The following is a 23,576-nucleotide window of genomic DNA, read 5'->3' as shown; positions in this document are numbered from 1 at the left end:
TTTTATGACAAGCAATGGGTACTGAGGACCCATTCTAACCCGGATTATTGTTTATAGATATATCTAAGTGTCGAATTGAAAGCCACAGAAAGATATTTTTCTGCTCACGTAAAAGTTTTTAAAAAATAAATTCTGCTCCATATCAAACTCCCTGTTGCAAGTACACACATACACGGTATTATGTGTAAATACATGTACATTAATAACGTTTTGCCACGGGGGGGGGGGGGGGGGGGGGGAGTATTATAAACCATGTGTGTTCTTTTCATTCTCTACCCATAAGTGTCAGTGCTCGCCAACACTTCTGTCAATGCCGAGATTTCAAAATTCTTGTAAAACGCTTTGTAAATTCGTTTACAAACTCTTAATCAATTTATGATGCAAAATTTTGAGATAAAGTTGTTTTATCAAACAATTCTCAAATTGTTGATTTTAATTAAAATGACCCCCCCCCCCCCCCCCCCCCCCCGATTATCTACCTTAATCATACTAATTCTTAGATTCCTTTCCGTTTTCCGTTCCGCGTTTTAGCAACACTCAAAGTGAAACGATCGATCTTTATCACGCCTAATTTAAATAAATTCTGCTCCATATCAAACTCCCTGTTGCAAGTACACACATACACGGTATTATGTGTAAATACATGTACATGTACGTTAATAATGTTTTGCCACGGGGGGGGGGTGTATTATAAACCATGTGTGTTCTTTTCATTCTCTACCCATAGGTGTCACTGCTCGCTAACACCTCTCGCCATTTTCACAGTATTGGTGATAATTCATACTTGCTGATGTTATAATGCATTCTACATCAAGATATATAATTAAACCCATAACAAATATTGACCAAATGACACCTTTAACAAATCCATTGATATATAACACTCCCATGTTCTATTAAAAAAATATTCAAGATGTACTAATGAAAAAATAGGATATTTTGTGTGTTATGCTGTTGCAGCTAAAAAATGGCTTAATTTTCCAGTTTTTGTTCAAAGAGATTTATAGAAGAGGCTTTTGGTAATAGAAACCAAATCAATGAGAAATTATTCCACTTTTACATACAATTTACTGTATGTAAATCGACAAAATATTAGCGAAATAATGTTAAGATATGTGAAAAAGCAGGTACGTTATGCAATTTTATAAAATTCCAATGTTTAAACTTACAAGTATAAAAAAAACTAGATGTTAATTCATCATTTTAGCTATTGTTTTGTTTTGAAAATTGAGTTGAATATTAAATGAAACATTATAGAAAAGTTTGTGTGGATTGTTCAAAACTTGAAAAAAATGACGCATTTTTCACTAACTAGCATAAAAGTGTACCAAAATTCTGTAGTATCCGCAACATGTGCACATTTTGGAATGCCGGATGACTTATACCTCTATACTTTTACTGGTAAGAGGCAATACAGTTACTAATGTGTCTACCAAAGAAACAGACTCTAGCTCAGTATTGCTAAGTTTTCTGGCAGATATATTGTGTTTTGTAGTGTCCGCAACCCTGTAGAGTCCGCAACAGGTTTTTGATTTCATGGATTTTTTTCAAGAAAATGTATTATGATTTATGTTTATGATAACTATAACTATTCAAGTATTAACTTTAAACATGTAATGAATTAAAATATTGTGAAAATATAGGTTCAAACTCAGAATTTACACCCATAACGTCTAGTGTATACCTATTCAAAATCCTTCAATTTTCAGTCTAAAGTTACATATTTCAAGTCACTTTTCACATGATATTTCAAACTGAAGAAGTGGAAACTAAATAATATATCAAAATGTTTAATGATAAATCTAAATATATTTCAATATAATTATGTTGCGGACACTACAGCAATGATATGTATTCCAATTTTTTTTAAGTGTCTAAGACTAAAAGATTTCAATGAGCCACTAAGATGAGCAGCCCAGAGAGGTCCATGAAAATGAGGGAGAGGATAGAAGAAATAGGGTAAAATTAAAAAAAAACTAATGAAGCTAAAGAAAGACGAAATAAAGAAAAGGAGAGAGAAAGAGAGTGAGAGACGTGAAAAACAACCCCCAATTTCTTGCCACAAAAAGAAAAAAGATTACAAATGAAAAAATACAGAAAGAAATCTTGAGAGAAAGAAAAGGTTGAAACTGAAGAGGTAATGCAAGAAAAGGTGAACACAAAAAATTGAAAAGAAAAGAACAACTTTAAGAAGAAAAAGAATTAAAAACCAGAAGGGTATAGAAAGAAATATTATTCATGACAAACATAATTTTCAGATCATAGTTATGGACGAGGAGAAAGATGAGGTTGAAATTTTACACACACACACACACCCTGCTGGATCTCTGAATATTATTCCTGTTCACACAAAGTACAGAAAGTAGATTCCTCCTGGGGAAACTAATGATAAAATTAGCATCATACTTTCTGAGCCAGTTGTATCCTCAAATAGTACCAACCACAGGCAATTGCATCGCTTGGGGTCGAATTCACTATATAAAGAGTAAAGGTATAGAACTCTAAATATAGAGTACCCAACTTAGCCGATGTAAAAACAATAAATTAATTGATATAAAATTCTACTTTGTATTTTATTTTATTCATACATAATCAATCTACATTACTACCAAAGTTCATCCCGAAATTCCGTATACTTCCCAAGATATGCAGAAATGAACTCGGAAAAATGCCTGTTATTTTTTGGTTGACTTTTAGCTGGGCCCTGACACTATACGACTACTCAGAGTGTTTGAGCATTGCAACAAGCTATCAAATAGAATGTGCAGCATAAAATATCATTTCTAAAATGAATTTCTTACCCCAATTCATAAAATGAAGTCCGTAATAGCTCCAAGTGACTGAAAATTTTTAAACCGTCTGTATTTTCACAATCCCCACCATGAACGGTAGTTATGACTAATTACCCAAAAGAGATGGAAGGACCCATAACGATTTAGAGACTCAAATACTAATATTCATCAATATTGATTCATTATAGTACATAAATTATGCTAATAACAAGTCTTTATAAATATACAAATGTCTTATGTCTATTTTTATCTAAATCACATTATCACAGGTGTTTGACGATTGATAATAATGAAGTCAATGTGGGTAGTTAGTGGCACCGATGAAAATGACTGTGTTAAATGAAAGTAGAAACGGTTTAAAATTTTCAGTCACTTGGAGCTATTACGGACTTCATTTTATGAATTGGGGTAAGAAAATTAATTTTAGAAATGATATTTTATGCTGCACATTCTATTTGATAGCTTGTTGCAATGCTCAAACACTCTGTGTAGTCGTATAGTGTCAGGGCCCAGCTAAAAGTCAACCAAAAAATAATAGACATTTTTCCGAGTTCATTTCTGCATATCTTGGGAAGCATACGGAATTTCGGGATGAACTTTAGTAGTAATGTAGATTGATTATGTATGAATAAAATAAAATACAAAGTAGAATTTTATATCAATTAATTTATTGTTTTTACATCGGTTAAGTTGGGTACCCTATATTTAGAGTTCTATACCTTTACTCTTTATATAGTAAATTCGACCCCAAGCGATGCAATTGCCTGTGGTACCAACGACAAGTTATTTTATTCTTTTGATAATTAGTACTGTTTAAACATTTTGCAATCAACATTTAGTTCCAAGTTCAAGTTTGCTTGAATTTGAAAAAAATAAATAAGACTTGTTCATAAATTTATCTTCAGTACTTGTAGTGTCTGTAACAGCATTGATTATCATTTTACATGATTCACTTATTTCATTACAATATTTCTGAAATAAGTGAATATAATAAAACATTTCTAATATTCTGTTCTTTTTATAATTAAGTTGGATAACTTGATTTAAAAAAAACCAAATAGTTAGTTTGAAAGATGACACTTCAAACTTGTATACACTTTATAATTGATATATAGGTATTATTTCCAGAAGTATGATTCTACCCCCCCCCCTTTCCCTTTTTAATTTTCCCATTATATTATACCATTCACTGAACATAGAAAACAAGTTAGAGTTAAAGGTTTTTAATTTACTTCATTCAAATCAAATATGGATTCAATCAGAAATACTTCAGTACCGCGGGTACATTTGTAGTGTAGTGTCTGCAACGATATAAAATCTGAGAGAAAAGAAATAAAGAGTCCTCAGTAAATTCTTTAATTTATGAAATTTACTCTATAAAATCATTTCTTAGAACATGTTTAATAGAATGAACATCTGTGACACCATCAATATTTTTTGAAATTACATAACAATATATAACAAGAAAAAATTAATGGTCAATGTTATATGGCAATTCCCATCTCCAAAAACCACATTCTACAACTTTTGATGTCTAATTTTCAAGAGTTGATTCTATGGCACATAAATCAGTCGAGAAAAAAAACATTTATCAACATTGCTTTTAAAATTAAGGACAATATATTAGGTATGTAATGTATGGTAACTTGTAGTGTCCGCAACAAAAATATCTATGTATTTTCAAAATTTAAGAAGAATGAAATGAAGACATACAGAATATTATGATAAATTTATTTGAATTTAGGAATATTCAATGTCATTTTCACATGATAATCATAGAGGTTTTATGATTATTTGTAAATAGGAATAAATCTAAAAGATTGGAGACAAATTGGGGAAAAAATTAGTAAGACATTTATATGGAAATTTTTCTTGTTTTCAAAGAAAACCACAATATTTTTCTTTTTTATTAACTTCCTTCTGGTACATAGTCCAAACCAGTAAGAAAGTTAGCCTTGAACATTATCTTTGCATAAGTTTACTGGTTGTAACAGGTGTAATGTAGTGTCCGCAACACAGGTTCTTTACCAAAATTTGACGTGGCATAACTTTTTTTTATAGGAATGCTTATACAAAAAAAATTTGGTTCTTGTACGCATACATATTGCACTTTCTAGGCAACGTGTCAAAAATGTGCTATGCGAATTTTTATTTTTTGCTCCAAGTGCAACATAATTTGCACAAATAAGTTCTCAATGCCGAAATTTCAAAATTCTTGTAAAACGCTTTGTAAATTCTTATACAAACTCTTAATCAATATATGATGCAAAATTTTGAGATAAAGTTGTTTTATCAAACAATTCTCAAATTGTTGATTTTAATTGAAATGACACCCCCCCCCCCCCCAATTATCTACCTTAATCATACTAATTTTTAGATTCCTTTCCGTTCCGCGTTTTAGCAACACTCAAAGTGAAACGATCGATCTTTATCACGCCTGCTAATCGATTATTTGAATTAAAAGAAAATACTATGTAAACTGTGGATCCATCATTTGCGTAATGACAAGTTGAGGTTTGAGATTTTTACATGTATGAAGAAACGAGTACCATCTGCCTGGTATGCGACTTGACTGAACGTCTTCTTTTCTTAAATTCTTCTTGCGAAAGAACGGGCTCAAATCTATACGGCTCCAAACTTAACTGTTCGTGACTTGTCATGTGTACAGTGCTGCTGATGAAATAAACCAGAACCGACGGTGTGACGTAATAAATTAAACTTCAATGAACGCTCTCTTAGCGGCGGGTAATTTGAAATATAAGATAGATTAATATTGATTTAATTGTTAAGCTAGCATTTTTGTTGTTATAGACTGTCATTTACGATATCAGTATGTAATACTTTATTCATAAAGGCAACAATGTGGTTAGGGTTGCCTTTCCCTTTAAAGTATATTTCACTTAGATTATCTTTACTAGCCAAAGTATATCTAAGAACAAAAGACAACTTACTTTGAAGTGTCATAAATGATGAAAATCCTTTATATACATTGTAGATTTATTGAGTGTACAATAATATGGAAGTTTAGTTTCATTCCCTACACTAGCAAAAACAAACTGTCGGCGGAATGTGGTTGCAAATACGAACTGAAGCCAATACTAGAAAAAGTGATTGCCAAGAGTTAGATAGTCTCAAAAATAATTTATGTATATGGCATAAAACTTTTTTTTCTTACTCCCATTAATTAAAATCTCAACAATTGCTTGCATCGAGACAACTTACCATCTATGCAAGTGAAATTTGGGTATCGATTGCATAACCGGAAATCGATCTCTTGATTTCTATACATAATCTCTTGTTATGCAATTGATCGATTAGCAGGCGTGTTTATAACGAGGACAAAAAAAAAAAAGGAACGCGTGTGCAAGAGAACAAGTAAAAGTAAAATTGATGGATGTCTCCCCGAAATGCATCCAACAAATGAACTACTTCACATGACAAATGACTTACTAAAATGATCAATAACTGAAAAGGGGGGTTTCTCTTTCATATATATAAGGTATATGTTGAGTGACGTTGACATTTACAAAATGACCTTCAGTGAGCTTTGTCTGGAAGCCATTTCCCTAGTACTTATTTGTGTGATATATGATCAATACCGGCTCAAAACTGTTGAAATAATGCACTTTTCCTTACATAAGGTATATGTTCTGAGTGACCTTGAACTTTCCAAAATGACCTTGAGGAGACACTAATCCAAAACATCAATAACTATTGAAATATTGTTGAAATGAAGTTTTCCCCCATATATATAAGGTATATGATTGATTGATCGATTTTATATTGTTTAACTGCAAAAATTTAGGCCCATGCTCGGTGCTTACTGCTTTTGAGCAGGAAGGGATCTTTATCGTGCCACACTTACTGTGACATGGGACATCCGTTTTTAGGGTGACCGTGATATTCACACCTGATGCCGAACGTTTGGCGATGGAACTGTCACTACTACTTGTTTTAACGACTTTCTTTCAGGGCCGGAATTCAAACCCCGACCTTCCCCATGTTGGGCGAACGCTCTACCTCTAAACTACTGCAGCGGTTTGCCTATTACTTATTTGTGTGATATATAAAGTAAAGAACTTTTTACTTATAGAAGGTTTGTGTTCTGAGTGACCTTGACCTTTTTAAAATGACCTTGGTCCATTAGTCCCTGTCTCAAGGAATATTTGTGATCAATTATGATCATATTCTGATGAAAGGTCTCTTGATTTATCAATAAAACATAAAGAGTTTTAAATATCATAGAATATATTATTACGCATGTAGAGGATTGTTTTACTGTCTATGAAAGATGAAGAAGCGAACAGCGATCTATCTCATAATACAAAATAGAGTTGAGCAAACACGGATCCTGGATATACTTATATAAAATTTGTTGTTTGTGTGCATGATTGCTGTATGCATTGATATTAAATTTAGCATCTTTTTTTTTTACGATACACATAAATTAAATACAGAACATGTAGTTTCCCGATTCTGGTGTATTTTGTATATCAAGTCAACAACCGAAAAATGTTTCCAAAATTGTATAGACACGGGGATTCCATACAGCTATTCGGCGGGTGTTGCTAGAACGCGGTACGGAAAACAGAACGGAAAGGCATGAAGAATTAAAATGATTGAAGGGAAAAGCAACTCTAATCACATTGATGCTTTAATGAATAAAATATTACTTACTGATATCGTAAATGATAGTCTTTAACAACAAAAATCCTTTCTTAACTATTAAATCAATATTTATCAATCATATATTTTAAATTACCCGCCGCTAAGAGAGCGACCATTGAAGCTTAATTTATGACGTCACACCGTTGATTCCGGTTTTATTTCATCAGCAGCACTGTAAACATGACAAGTCACGAACAGCCAATTTTGGAGCCGTATGGATTTGAGTCCATTCTTTCGCAAGAAGAATTTAAGAAAAGAAGACATTCAGTCGAGTCGCAGACCGGGCAGACGGTACGTTTCTTCATACAAATGTCTCGAACCTCAACTTGTCATTACGCTTATGATGGATCACACTGACAGTTTTCATAGGCCTAGTCTTTTCTTTTCAGATGGGTCAGGAATTGAGAGAGAGAGAAAAGCTTTTTTCATATCTCCCCATCGCATTAATCTAATTAACTGCTTGACAGGAAGACATTAACCTATTCATTTGTAAAATCTACCACATGCACACGTTTAAAATATCCAAAATATATGGATGATCAATATTCATGTTATTTAATGACTGTAGACATGATAAGGGAGTCTGAGAATATAGTAAAGTGTTAGTCATTAGAAATTTTAATGTACTCATACGCAAGCTGAATAGCCTTTGCTTCGGCGATATAAATTGTTACTTCATTCGGGAATCGTGCAGGGAAAGGAGAACGTCGTTTGTGATAACTGCAGTAGCAGCGACTTTATTTTGGTCTTTTGAAACCATCTGTATAGATATCAATTGTAGAATGTTTGGATTGTTTTATTTCAGATAATTTTTGCTTGAAAATAACAATTTGTTTCAGATTTTTTTATATTCAGAAAGTGATGTGTCTACTTTGGGTTTGAGTAATTTCCATGATGAGGAGTGTGATGGACTAAACTCCATATCCTCCAAATTTGTTATGTAGAGCAACGGGATCATTCGCCCCCTTGCTCACTCTATCACTGTCCTGTTTTGTTTATTTTTGTGTGGATATGACTCATATGAGTTACGCCTCCTAGATGGTTTGGCGGCATCTGCAGCTACAAGCTCCGCAGAGGTTGTAGCTACAGATTTTGCATTGGTCACAGCTACAACCTTAGCTGTTGAAAGTATTCTACTTTTGTCCTTAGACGACAAAGAAGCTGTTTTTGTTGAAACAGAAGTCTGTGGGGATAAATCATTCTCACAGACCTGAGTCGACAGGGTTTTAAAACTGTTGCATATGATGGCAGATTTGCTTTAGGAAGATTGTACTTATTGAAAAGTTTTTTGGCCTCGCTGTAAGTTAAGCGTTTGTCTGCTTTAATCTTTTGTATTTCTTTAATCCAGATTGGACATTGTTTAGTGGAGGCCATGTAGTCACTTTTGCATTTGTGTTCATTGTGACAACTTTTTCCATCATGCCCCTCCTTACCACACCTGAAGCAGTCTTCGGAGCCTTTACAATTTGTTTGGCCATCGTCAAATTGCTGACATTTAAATCAACGCAGCGGATTTGGCGAAACCCGACTCTGATATTTGGCATTCCAAAAGTTAGTAAATAAGTATTTGTTGGATCATTGTTCTTATTCCTTGTTTGTAAACCTTTTGACATTGACCACTCCCTGGGATTCTAGTTCTTTTTGGATTCCCTGTTCAGGAATGTCATCCAGGTCATGATCGCTGTAAAAAAGATGCCTTTACTGTGATTTAACCCATAGTAGGGTTTACCAATGACACGTACATGTATACCAGCTAGAGCTTTCAAGCTCAGCAAGGAAGTAGAATGTTTTTTAATTTAAACTTCTGTAAGAAGAGCTCCAAATTTCATCATTTTGACGGATTTGGAGGTCCAATTATTCCTTGTAGACCTTTTTGTCAAACAAAAGGCGAGACTTTTGTTAAAGGCTTTGTCTGATAGTTCTGCTTCAAGTGTGATGAAACGGGGCCAGTGCTCGAAAACAGGGGTAGTCTGCTCATCATTTAGAGTGGTTTCTAAAGCTGTCGAGAAACAACGGTGGTTTTTGTTTTAATTAGCCATAGTAGAATGAATAATATTTCGGATTCCTTGTTCCCCGCCGGCCTTGGAGCGCCAACAAGGGCGATGTCAGTTCCAACGGACGTCCTGAAAGACCGACACAAGGGGATACAATGAATATATACTCAGACAAAATTTATCTGATTGACCCCAAGATATCGCTTGGTATATACATATCGACATGGAAGTGTTGGCGTATTGGAAAATTGCAAAAAACCGGATATATACTTATAAGGAAATTGCAAGGGCATCACTACATGAAGATATTATCAGCTTGGCATGACCAGCCCATTGATCAAGTCGGGCCAAACTTGACCACTCGTCTAACAGAAGTTAGGGCCAAAGTGAAGTGTTGGTCAACAGACACAATAAATCCCAGTGTCTGTAAACCTCAGCCACCAGGACCCCTTTCACTGTTCCTTGGGGTTGCAACCACGGCAAACTGGTTGCCTCTTACATGTATGACAAGCAAAGGGGGTGCCGAGGACCTATTCTTTTCACACATGGATTGGGACAAAGGGGACATAAATCGTAAATTTCAAGATTCCTGCACCCCTGGGGCCCAAAATTGACAAATTTTCAAACATCTTCTCAAGAACCACACACATGTAACAAAAACTAAATGCATAGTGATGTAGAGCAGGAAGGCCTCTACCAAAATTGTAAATTTCATGATCCCCGGGGTAGGAGTTCTGACCCCCAGGGCGGGGCCAAACTGTTATTGATACTAAATTGAGAGTAAATAGATAGTTAGAAAGAACAGGTATACTTTTAGTCCTTTACCAAAATTGTAAATTTGATTATTCCAGGGGTAGGGGTTTTGGTATCAGGGTGGGGCGAAAATGGTCAGTTATTAAGTGTGTGAACAATAGACATTTTTAATTTCTTGATAACTATCATTCCAATTCTTTTCAAATTTGGTATGAAACATATTTGGAACAAGGGGAATATGAATTGTAAATTTAAGGATTCCTGGGGCCTTAGGGGGACTACCTCTTCTTTCTAAATATCTATTTACTTTTAATTTAGTATCAATAGCACTAAAGAACATGAGTGTTTTACACATAAACACTATACATGTATATAACAAGTTTGGCCCCGCACTGGGGTCAGAACCCCTACCCCAGGGATCATGAAATTTACAATTTTGGTAGAGGCTTTCCTTCTCTACATTATAATGCATTTAGTTTTTCTTACATGTGTGTGGTTCTTGAAAAGATTTTTTTAAAATTGGTCATTTTTGGGCAGTTTTTGCCCTGCCCTTCAATTCACTTTTAACATTTTTTATTCCCAATTGCATTTTTACTTATTTTGTTTCCAGTAGGGCCTAATTTATTATTTTCATATCCAGAAGAATAAGTCCATTCACAGAAATGAAATGCAATGCGTGTGATGAGAAAATAAAACTGAAATAGATTTTTGTGCGATTTAAAGTATGGAATTTCACCCCTCTTGGGCCTCTAGCTGTTTTACAATATGAGGTGACGCATGCGCTGAAGTCATTGTTTATCATGGAGGCGAATTTGTTAGCGAAAGGATGTAGTGTTTGAAATGACGACGATTATCGTTGCTTTAGTGTGGAATTGAATGGTTTCAATTGTATTCCCTTGCGGAAAAATTATTCATGAATTGATTAATGTAAGTTTTCTAACGATTCACATCAAATGTAAGCTGAAATAAATTCAAACCGAAGCGCAACTGATTTCCCACATACTTTATGAAGGCTTGAACAGAAACGAGGGGGATAGGAAAGACCGAATATAAATAACCCCCTCGTTTCCACAGAAATTAACATGTATATATACTGTCACAGATGTACACTGTTACTCTAACAACATTTAGTGTGCCAATCTTTTCATACCTTTTGAAGATGATACCACAGTAATTGAAATTTAACAAGTAATTGATTTTAATATTCACTATTTTCAAACATGTCAAACTCATATTAGTCCAAGAGGTATGCATACGTAAAGTAGATCTTTTAATTTGACATTTTGTTTGTTTCAAAATTCCTTATCGAAACAAAACAACAACAAAAATCCCCGCCGCACGAACTTTTTCTTTTCATCAACAGCAACATTATCGTTATTCATTTTATTGGTTTCACAATGAATAATCCATCTTCACATTATTTTTTCTTCCGTTCACAATTTTTATCAAAGTGAATTTGCCTTTTATCCCCAAAATAAAAACATGTTCTGTTGTGTCGTGGTGAACTGGAAATTTGGCTATAAACTTTACGAATTTGAACTGCAGAACTTTCCACCCTTGTACAAATGTCTTTTTCCATGAAAGGTGAAGGTAACGAACAGTGATCAATCCCAAACTCCCACAAGCAACACAGAACAGAGAATTGGACAAACACGGACATCTAGACACACTAGAGGTGGGATCAGGTGCCCTGGAGGAGCAAGCATCCCCTGACGATCAGCCACATCCACCGTGAGTCCCACATCTTGATCAGGTGAAGAGAGTCATTCACAGCCAAAACCAGCGTGCCAATAACCGGCATGAAACAAGTCAGACAGCATTTTACCCAACGACTGGCTGCATCGGCAAACCAGATTGTAACGACCATAGAATATGCGAAATGCTGGCTCCAAACGAAACTACCGAATCTCCTGCACCATCGACTTATTTGTCAGTAGCCTGCCTCGAATTAAAAACTGATTTATATATGCAGAACAAGCTCTCGCGTATCGAATCAGTTGAGAGATATAAACACCATTCGCAGGTGACAATGGAACATTGCTAAGTTGACGATGGAGAAGCTGAAACCATCCCGTTTATCACACATTTGATTTCGACCAAGTGCCACGTTGACGTACAATAACAGATTGACGCGCAAGTTCCAAACGAACGGTTTGAACGGAACAGTTTTATGTGGAAACGGAATGGTTCAAATCGTGTATTAGTACGCTTTAGGGTCTGTATTTATAGCTGTATTTACAGTTGAATATTGTTAAACGTCCCTCTCGAGAATATTTCACTCATATGGAGACGTCACCATAGCCGGTGAAGGGCTGCAAAATTTAGGCCTATGCTTGGCACTTATGACGAGACCTCGGTTTTTGCGGTCTCATCTATTTAGTCGTATTTTACGACAAGCAAGGGGGTACTGAGCACGTATTCTAACCCGGATCCCCACGGGACTCTATTTTGTATTCCTTATAGGAAATATGATCAGTGTTCATTACCTTCACCTTTCATAGACAAATATATTACTAACGTGCAGAAGGTTTATCTAAAGTTCACAAAACAGGCCCTGGTAGGAATGTTCAAAATATCGATAAAATATGTCCGTTGTTGGATTGTTACGAGGAAGTTTAGACCTCTGAAGCGACGGGTGAGGAGGAAAATCATTTCTGAGCTTAACCGTGTCGGAGAATGGGTTTACTTCGATGAATTTAATAAAATCGGACTCGAATCGAGGAGGGGGCAAAATGTTGTTGCACACCTGGTGGATATAGAGGGTTCTTTTTCAATTTTCATTTATTTACTGATTAAAATTCAGATACCTGTGGCTGAATTCACACGAGAAAAACTGTCACAAATTGGCTGTTAAGTCCAATCTCCAGATGTAATTCCTCAGAGTGTGTATAGAATGCTTAATTCCATAAAATTTACGGTCTATTTATACTAAGATAATATACTGGATCATTCTTTTCAAGAACATTGCTACGGGAAAACAAGTGTTACTGTAATGATTCCGGATATTTGAGGTACGACCATGCGGAGTTCTCAATTAGTCACTGTTTATATCACGTGATCTCATTTGTGTATAAATACCGAGACTCCGCAGTTGTTTGTGTCATTCAGATAGAAGACCCAGCAAAGTTGAGAGGACGAGATTATTTGTACTAATAAAGTATTCATAATAAACAATTCCTCGCCTGTTCTTACAGTTAGAGAGTGAATTTGGAAGGCCATCAGAAATCTGGCCTGCCACGAAGAGGTTGACCTCCAGTAAAGAGGCTAGCCATAGTTCGTTTTTGGTGTCGTCCGCATTGGCTGAACAGACCGTCGTCCAGGCCGCTGTACTCATTGTCCGTCCTGAATAAGGCACCCTACAATGAGTGTAGTGGTTGAAGGGCTACCACATACACTGTCCGTCCTGAATAAGGCGTCCTACAGTATATGGGGTAATCCGAGGGCGACTGGGCTCTACATTTTAAGGTGGCACTACCAGTTTATCGTTGCTTGCCTCTGATTGATATAGTGATTCTCTGTTTGAGTATAATTAACCTAGATAAGGTTAGGACATATTTGTATATTTTGGCAGTCCACTAAAATCATACCAATTAGTTTAAATTAGTTATTGTTGAATACCCCAAACCCTGGAATTGACCAGGTACTATTCCAGAATTTAATGTAAATACGTTACATTACGTTATCTTTTTAATCAAATCTAACACAACCGCCGCGGTGGTCTAGAGGTAGAGCGTTCGTCCCTGCATGCGGAAGGTCGAGGTTCGAATCCCGGCCGCGACAGACCTAGGTCGTTAACACAGGTAGTGACAGTTCCATCGCCAAACACTCGGCATCAGGTGTGAATGTCACGAGTCCTCGGAGATTACCTTAAAAACGGATTTCCCGTGTCACAGTGGTGTGACACGCTAAAAAACCCACACTGCTCAATGGCTGTAAGCGCCGAGCATGCCCAAAATTTGAAGCTCTTCTCCATATGATGAAAAATTCTCGAGAGGAACGTTAAACAAGATATAATCAATCCATTCTAACAAACATCGTTTTAAAAATAGTACATACATGTATCGAATATTTTCTACATCATATTGTACAATGAAGTACAATATATTACATATCAATACATACATTTTATGCTTACCTGATTAAGAAATAAGTACAATTCAAGGCAAATATCCTAGACTTTCCGATTTAATAGTTCACCTTGCGCACTTTTCGCTCACTGTTCACTTTGCGCTCCGTTCGCGATCTGTGTTCGTTTGCCGTTCACCAAATAGCTTTCTTTATAGTGGACTGACAACGTTGGACTGAAAAATGATTTAAGTCAATAAATTGATTTAACTCTTTTCAGTAATTCAGTATATCATAAATCGATCTAAATATTTACTTACAATAATGGTAAATAATTTAATAGTTAGAATATCAGTAGATGCTCCATAATTTCAAGTTCCAAGCTATAACCGCTAAGCAGACACATCTTGTTTACCATTAGTTATGAATTTTCAATATCAACTGCTCACCATACGTTGAATGTTTCAACGTTTTTGTAAATCTTTGAAAGTAAGTGATAAAATCGTTATTAAATACATTGGTATTTGGTGTGTTCGAGTGTGATAATATCTTTGTAAGATGATGGGAACTATAAATTTGAAAATAGATCTGAAGCCTACTCTCAGCAGTATGTGTACATGCTTACTGATTGAAGTCTGGATTGTATCATAAACCCCATGTTCCTAGTGTAAATAATGCACCATGCAATAACAAGAGGCCCACAGGCCTTATCGGTCACCTGAGTACTAGTGAAAAAGTATCACTACTCCCAAGGGCGATGGAATCTAGAAAACAGAATCTGTTCTGAATATCTAAGCTAAATTCTGATGTTCAGGAACAGTATAAAACAAGATGTGTTTTTGAAATCCCACTCGCGCCGGTAAGTGAGAAAGTTTCCCAGTTTACTCTCGGAAGGTACATTGTACCAGGGTTCTCTCTTCCACCAATAAAAACTTGGCGCCACCAGATGGAAAACAGTAAAATAATCAATCAATGCCCTCAAAAGTACATACATTGGCGAAAGGCTTTAAATGATATTATAGATGTATTAACACAGGGTGTCAAGTCCCTATTTATTCCTATCAACTTGAAGGTTCCTATATTTTCCCTACAAGTCACGAAGGTTGATCGATCCTCATGTGATGTCATAAGTTTTTGCAAAATCCTTATTTAATTAAATTTTGCGCATGATAGAAATATATCTCTCAGAGGAATTTTATTCACTGAATAAAAGTTTTTAAAAATGGTAAAATTTTGATACTGAAAAAGTTTTTATTTTCCATCGATAATCAATTATTATACGCCTGTCTTTAGTGTTTGTATGGGTATTGAAGATGTGCATGTGGAATGGATTTTGATTTTCTACAGTTTTTGAGAAAATTACAGGTTTTTGAACTTAGTCTATTTGGAAATTGATATGCTATGGAGGGTACATAATTTGTCTGCCCAACTCCTCCAACAGTTTTCAAGTGAGGACCTTTTTATTTTGTGGAGTGTTTGTATGGGTACTGAAGATGTGCATGTGGGATGGATTTTGATTTTCTACAATGTTTGAGAAAATTACAGGTTGTTGAACTTAAGTCTATTTCGAACTTAATATTTTATGGAGAGTACATAATTTGTCCGCCCAACTCCTCCCACAGTTTTCAAGTGAGGACCATCTTATTTTGTGGAGTGTTTGTATGGGTATTGAAGATGTGATCTGGGGAAGGATTTTGATTTTCTTCCATTTTTAAAAAAATTACAGGTTGTTGAACTTGGTCCATTTTGAGGAAATCTCGATTTTTAAGCTAAGACCCTTTGTTCATATGAAAGTTTGTCACAGCCTCGTGATGGCTGATACTACCTGAAGAAAAGTTATACAAATTATAGCACAAGAAAATCACCCTATGTAAGCATTTCACGGGCGTATTATGTACCGTTTGCGGTACTCTTGTTTATCATTATAATGTTGTCGAGGGTAATAACTCCTATGCTGGAATTTCCTCTACTGCGTGTCTATGACACAATGATTTCCCTGATATCCACAATTATTTTATTTATATATCTATGAATTAGCAGTTTTCTTAAGCTGTTGACATTTAAAATTTGTTATTTCAACAAGTTTTTATCAATTTTCATTCTGTTTAACGAAAATGTGTGACTTTTTTATGTTGATATATAATTCTGTTTTTGTATGTCTGACATCTGTAAAAAGGTGGCAACATACACAATTTCTTTGGTTATTGATTAAATTAAACTATATTGAGTGAAACTTAATACAGGTTTTACACTTTCAACCATAAATATTGATAAGTCACACCTTAAAATCACTATAAAACCCTATACATATGTATATATATATATATATAAAATGAGTCCTATTTTCAAAAAAGAAAAAAAATCCAGGATCTGATGCTAGATTGATATTTAATTAGATTGTTATGAAGAGGATAACTACGATGATTGTATAAGAACTGTCTGTTGGATGGAAAACTGTCCACATCTGAAGGTTTTTGTTCATGTTTAATATAATTTCTTCTCCAGTAAGATACTATGCTTCCTACATTTTTATGCAGAAATAATAAACTTTTATGCAAATTCTTTAATAAAAACCCTATTTATTCCTATAAATCTGCTGTACAAATCCTTATATTTGTCCTATAAACTGCACAAAAAATTCCTATTAACCTATATTTTTAGGACCAAAAGTGGCTTGACACCCTGTTAACATTAAAGGATATGACTAATTTGGACCCATCCTAGAGTTAACACCCTGGGTTGTAAAATTCACCATTTTTAAGTACCGGTACATCTTTTTCTGCTATTCCTAAATATGCATTTAGACTTTATACAGTATCAGCAAACTTACACATAAATACTATATACTAAGTTTGGCTCCATCCTGAGGTCAGAACCCCTACCCCGGAGATCATCAAATTTACAATTTTGGTAAAGGACTACCTGCTCTTTCTAAATATCCATTTAGTATCAATAGCACTAAAGAAGATGCTATTTAAGTGTTTTACACATAAAGAGTTTATAGGAAGTTTTGCCTTGCCCTGCGGTCAGAACCCCTACCCCGGGGATCATGAAATTTACAATTGTGGTAGAGGCCTTCCTCCTCTACGTCACTATGCAATTGGTTTGTCGTCCGTCGTCGTGCGTTAACAACTGAACATTTTTAGCTTCTTGATAACTAGATTTCCAATTCTTTTCAAATTTGATATGAAGCATCTTTGGGAGAAGGGGGACATAAATTGTATATTTCAGGACTTCAGCACCCCTGAGGCCTTATGGGCGGGGCAAAAACTGCCCAAAATTGACCAATTTTCAAAACTCTTCTCAAGAACCGCACATGTGTAAGAAAAATGATCCCCGGGGTAGGGGTTCTGACTCCAGGGCGGAACCAAACTTGTTATATAGAGTTATATGTAAAACACTTAAATAACATCTTTAGTGCTGTTGATCCTATATTAAAACTAATTAGATATTTAGAATGAACAGATAGTCCTTTACCAAAATTGTAAATTTGATGATCCCAGGGGTAAGGGTTTTGGTATGAGGATGGGGCCAAAATGGTCAGTTATTTAATGTGAACAATAACCATTTTTAACTTCTTCTTGATAACTATCATTCCAATTCTTTTCAAATTTGGCATGAAGCATCTTTGGGACAAGGGAGACAGAAATTGTAAATTTCAGGATTCTTGCACCCTTGGGGGCGGGGCAAAAATTGACCAATTTTCAAACATCTTCTCAACAAGAGCACATGTTTAAGACAAAATAATGTATGGTGATTGAGAGCAGGAAAGCCTCAACTAAAATTGTAAATTTCATGATCTCCAGGGTAGGGGTTCTGAACCCATGGTGGGGCCAAACTTACAATATAGTGTTTATGTGCAAAACACTTAGATAACATCTTCTTTAGTACTATTGATACTAAATTGAAACTAAATGTATATTTAGAATGTGCAGGTAGTCCTTTACCAAAATTTTTAATTTGATGATCCCAGGGGTAGGGGTTTTGGTATCAGGGTGGGGCCAAAATGGTCGGTTATTAAATGTGTGAACAATAGACATCTTTAACTTCTTGTTAACTACGATACCATTCTTTTCAAATTTGTTATGAAGCATCTTTGGGACAAGGGGGACATAAATTGTACATTTCAGGATTCGTACACCCTAGGGACCCTTCTTCTCTAGAACCGCACATGTTTAAGAAAAACTAAATTCTTAAGATGTAAAGCAGGAAGTCTTCTACAAAAGTTGTAAATTTCATGATCCCCGGGGTAGGGGTTTTGACCCCAGGGTGGGTCCAAACTTAGTATATAGTGTCTGTGTGTAAGAAAAATGGTGAATTTCACAACCCACGGTTTTGACTCTAGGATGGGTCCATATTAGTCATATCTTTTAATGTTAATACACCTATTATATTATGTAATAAAAGCCTTTCATCAGTGTATGCACTTATGAGGGTATTGAAGTTGTAAGAACACATCTTGTTTTAAACTTTTGCTTAATGTTAAAAAATTGAGCTTAGATATTCAGAACAGGAATTTTTTTCTAGATTTCATAGCCCTTGGGAGTAGTGATAATTTTTCAATAGTACTCAGGTGACCGATAAGGCCTGTGGACCTCTTGTTATTAATTTTGAAGATTGTTCAATTTTGGGCAGTTTTTGCCCCACCCTTAAGGCACCAGGAATCCTGAAATCTACAGTTTATGTCCCCCTTGTCCCAAAGATCCTTCATATCAAATTTGAAAAGAATTGGAATGATAACTATCAGGAAATTAAAATTGTATATTTTTCACACATTTAATAACTGATCATTTTCGCCCCACCCTGATACTAAACCCCTATCTCGGGGATCATCCAATTTACAATTGTGGTTAAGGGCTACCTGCTCTATCTAAATATCTATTTAGTATCAATAGCACTAAAGATTGATTGTTTAACGTCCCTCTCGAGAATATTTCACTCATATGGAGACGTCACCACTGCCGGTGAAGTTATTTAATTGTTTTACAAATAAACACTAAATATTACGTTTGGCCCTGCCCTGCGGTCAGAACCCCAACCCCAGGGATCATGAAAGTTAGAATTTTGGTAGAGGCTTTCCTCCTCTACATCACTATACATTTAGTTTTTCTTAAACATGTGCGGTTGTATAGAAGATTTTTCAAAATTGGGCAGTCTTTGCCATAAACACTATATAAAAAGTTTGGCCCCGCCTTGGGCAGAACCCCTACCCCTGGAATTATGAAATTTACAAATTTGGTAGAGGTCTTCCTGCTCTCCATCACCATGCATTTTTGAAAATTGGGCAGTTTTTGCCCCGCCCCTAAGGCCCAGGAATCTTGAAATTTACAGCTTATGCCCTCTTGTCCCCAGGATGCTTTATAACAAATTTGAAAAGAATTGGAATAGTATTAATTACGAAAAAGTTAAAAATTTCTATTCTTCACACATTTTGGCCCTATCCTGATTCCAAACCCCTACCCCTTGGATAATCACATTTTCATTTGTGGTAAAGGACTACCTGCTCTTTCTATATATCCATTTAGTTTCAATTTAGTATCAATAGCACTAAAGAAGATGTTATATAAGTGTTTTACACATAAATACTATATACCAAATTTTGACCCTGCCTTGGGGTCACAACTCCTATCCTGGGAATCATGAAATTTACAATTTTGGTAAAAGCGTCCTTGCTCATCATTACTATATAATCACTTTCTCTGCTAGATTGATTGATTAAATATAATTGTTTAACGTCCTTTTCGAGAATATTTCACCCATATGGAGACGTCACCACTGCCGTTGAAGGGCTACAAAATTTAGGCGCTTATGGCCATTTAGCAGGGAAGAATCTTTATCGTGCCAAACCTGCTGTGACACGGGACCTCGGTTTTTGCGGTCTCATCCGAAGGACCATGCCAGGGAGTAAAGAAAAACATTTTTTAAAGAAATACATAAATTTTACAGTTTTTACCGCAAAATTAAGGCCCCATAGAGTGGGGATCATGAACAATTTCCGGTGTCCTTCACCTGTAGATGCTGCATACTAAATTTGGTCAAGATTGGACCAATACTTTCCGAGAAGAAGTTGTTAACGGACGATGCACAGCGGACGACGACGGACACAGACGAATATCAATAGGTCACCTGAGTGACCTTAAAAAAATCGGAAAACGTGTACTATATTATATTCCACCTGAAATACGAAACTAATTCAAGTATTTCATTCAGATTAACTGATACTGGATATGGTTTGTGTGTTGTTTAACTTTCCATTCGAGTTTTTTTCACCCAAACCTTATGGTTGATGGTACCTGGGTTTCAACAGTCTCTTAAAGTCAGCATTTCGCGAATTCTATTGTCGTTATAACGATCTAGTTTGCCAATACAACCTATCATTGGGTTAAATGCTGTCTGACGTGTTTCATACCGATTGTTAGACCGTTCTTGGCACACTGATTTTGACGTCCGTCTTCTGCGGAAGACCCCACTGTTTTTCTACCGTATGTTTTTCTTCCATATTATTATTATACCCCCCCCCCCCCCTCTGCAACAAGGTTGGGGGGGGGGGGGGGTACTGGAATCGGGTTGTAGACGCAATGCTTTCTGGGCTCGAAAGCATTACGCATAACACCTACAGTCACCATATCATACATATGGACTACCCATGGGACGAAGATGTTCCCTATCGAATTTGGGGTCAAAAGGTCAAGCGCACTGAACATCGAAGTAGCAATATGGTTTCTCGGCTCTATAGCGTTATTCTTTCCACCTACAGTCACCATATCATACACATGGACTATCAATGGGACGATTGATTGATTGTATGTTGTTTAACGTTCATCTCGAGAATATTTCACCATATGGAGACGTCATGTTCCCTATCGAAATATTTTTGAGCTGCCATTTTGAAAATGGCCACCATGTACCAAAATATTTGAATGTTAAATCTCTACATTTGGGATCTGGGGTCAATTGATGGTCCACATTTCATTTCTAGCATCAGTATTTCCTTTCATTCAATTTCAAAATTTTCCATAATGGTGGCCATTTTCATTTAAGAAAATGGCTGCCAAAAATCAAATTTGTCAGATTTCAACCAAAGTTAGTTGCTAGGGTTTATTGAGGATCCTGAGTCCATTTCTGGCATCAAAATTCATTTCTGACAAGGGGTGGTGTTCGGGGACATTTGTATTGGCATCCCAACACAATTATAGCTTGTTATTATTGTTATGAAATTGATCATTGTTCGTTATATTCAGCTTTCATGATAGGCTATGTATTAATGTTTCAGAAAACGTATTTCTACATGTAGCTGGCTACATGTAAATGTATTGTTAAAGAAATTGTATGCAATCCTGTAAATAATACATGTATGATATGGAACAGTTACTTCTCTCCTTTTCACTACGTACACACGTGTATACAGAGTTTACATTGATCACACAAGCTCCACTACGCTCAAAGGGAACGAAACCCAACAATAACAAATATTGTTAGCCACCTGTTGATTTTGTTTTATTAAATCTCATTAAGGATGAACAATATTGATTTTATTAAAAAGTAACTACAGTGTGAATAATTATTAATGTAAGCACTCAATTGTGCGCATTCGATCTGGGGAAGGAGAAGAATCGCGTGAAGCCACATTTAAACGCTAATAAAATTATCAGCGCGAATCTCTTGGTATATTATCAAAAGAATTCTAGAGAGCTGTACCGTTGTAGTCAGACATTCTTTTGTGTTCAATCAATTAGTAAAACAGTCTATCTACTATCGAGCGATTTGCAGCTGATAAATACGTCTGGCAATGGGAATAAAGTATGTACAGAGCGCTATCGCAAGCAAAATAAAATTTCCAACTCATCTCTAAGTCTGTCTAAAAGTAGATAAAATAGCTCCTACTAGTCCCGAATGCATAGAATCATTGATGATTGATTGTCAAACATGAGCATAAATCGAAGAAGTCAGGTTAGAATGAATGATTTATCATTACCACGATACGTTATTTCTCCTCAATCAATCATTTCGTTTGCAACATATACACATGTAGGCGAGAATTCAAACTATATGGATATTTTCTGACTAATTTGCATGCAAATATATCGGAAAATGTTTTACAGTGTACTATGAAATGTTTTCAGAAATAATTCTGAACATATCAAAACTTGGGATTCCGGTGATTCGATATAATACAATACACGCATTAAGAACAGAAAATACACTGCGCATTCGGCGCCTTTATATACATTTTTTAACAGGAGGTAACCACATATCTCCTACATTGAAGGTCTGGTTACAGGATCAGACTATGTCATTCAGTCAACTGTTGGACCTTTCAGTCGACTGAATGGTAGTTTCATCCTGTATGGCTCTGATCAACCTTTATGATATTAAAAGTATACTAAATAGACTTTTAAAACGCAGCCCATTATTATTTTGCAAATGATATTTTTTAAATTATATTTTTGTTTATTGCAAACTTCACTCACCATACTTCGCGATGGTTTTTTTTAAAAAAAAATCATTTCCTGTCGTATCAACGCTCATTATTCATGTGAGTAATATTACACGGAATTTTCCAACTGCTATTAAAAAATAATGAAAAGATAAAACGGTTGTTGTCGCGATAAAACAATTCTGCTGATGATTGCAGATGCAAAATCAACAGCAGAGATTAACAAAATTTAATGAGACGATGCCGCTTTTGAACAATGCAAGCACGCATTAGTCAGCGGGAGGAAGCGAAACGTTTGAATGTTCATCCCTGTACGCATCTTCGCAAACCAGGTGTCCGCTTTGTTTCGGACACGTAGCTTGCGAAGATGCCCTGTACAATAATTAGGTTGTTACAATGATATCGTCAGACAGGATCAATAAATGATAGCCCAAGATTTGGTCGACTGTTTGCAATAACGCATAGTCAACAAGTGTACGTACGACAACGTCACTTGCAGGATAAGTTTACGGCTTCTGCGAGGCAAAGAACTGGACGTCATGGTGTGTCCTTTCATCCAAAATATTGATTGATTGTTTTATGTCCCGTCGAGACTTTTTTGTCTTTTGACAGGCCTTTGATATTTGGTTTGTTGGTAAGTTTGATTTCCTATCATATGTTCACAACATATAGGTGACTGTTATGTACCGTAACTTTTGATTTTCCACTTTAAAGATGACCACTAAAAATGTTTTATAAAAACTACAGAAAGTGGAAGTGGAGACATACTCATGTTGAGACGTCACCAACTGTAGGTGAAATACCACAAAGAACTACGCACTATAACTCTGGATTCCCGCTTACATTTTCAACTCGGATATTTTAAAC

At 35.6% G+C, this 23,576-nt stretch overlaps 1 protein-coding gene across 3 annotated transcripts in view; it reads right to left on the bottom strand.

The window, feature by feature from the left end:
• Positions 1-23,576, bottom strand: part of LOC125658925 (G-protein coupled receptor dmsr-1-like) — a 188,095-nt gene that overhangs the window by 82,104 nt on the left and 82,415 nt on the right. For all 3 annotated transcript variants that reach the window (XM_056149686.1, XM_056149685.1, XM_048890383.2), the window contains one exon: positions 14,343-14,508. The gene's annotated coding sequence lies outside the window, so the exon portion shown is untranslated. The remainder of the gene's footprint in view (positions 1-14,342; positions 14,509-23,576) is intronic.

Source organism: Ostrea edulis, chromosome 9 (genome assembly GCF_947568905.1).
Source record: "Ostrea edulis chromosome 9, xbOstEdul1.1, whole genome shotgun sequence".
NCBI lineage: Eukaryota > Metazoa > Mollusca > Bivalvia > Ostreida > Ostreidae > Ostrea > Ostrea edulis.
This window is presented reverse-complemented; position numbering and strand designations above follow the sequence as displayed.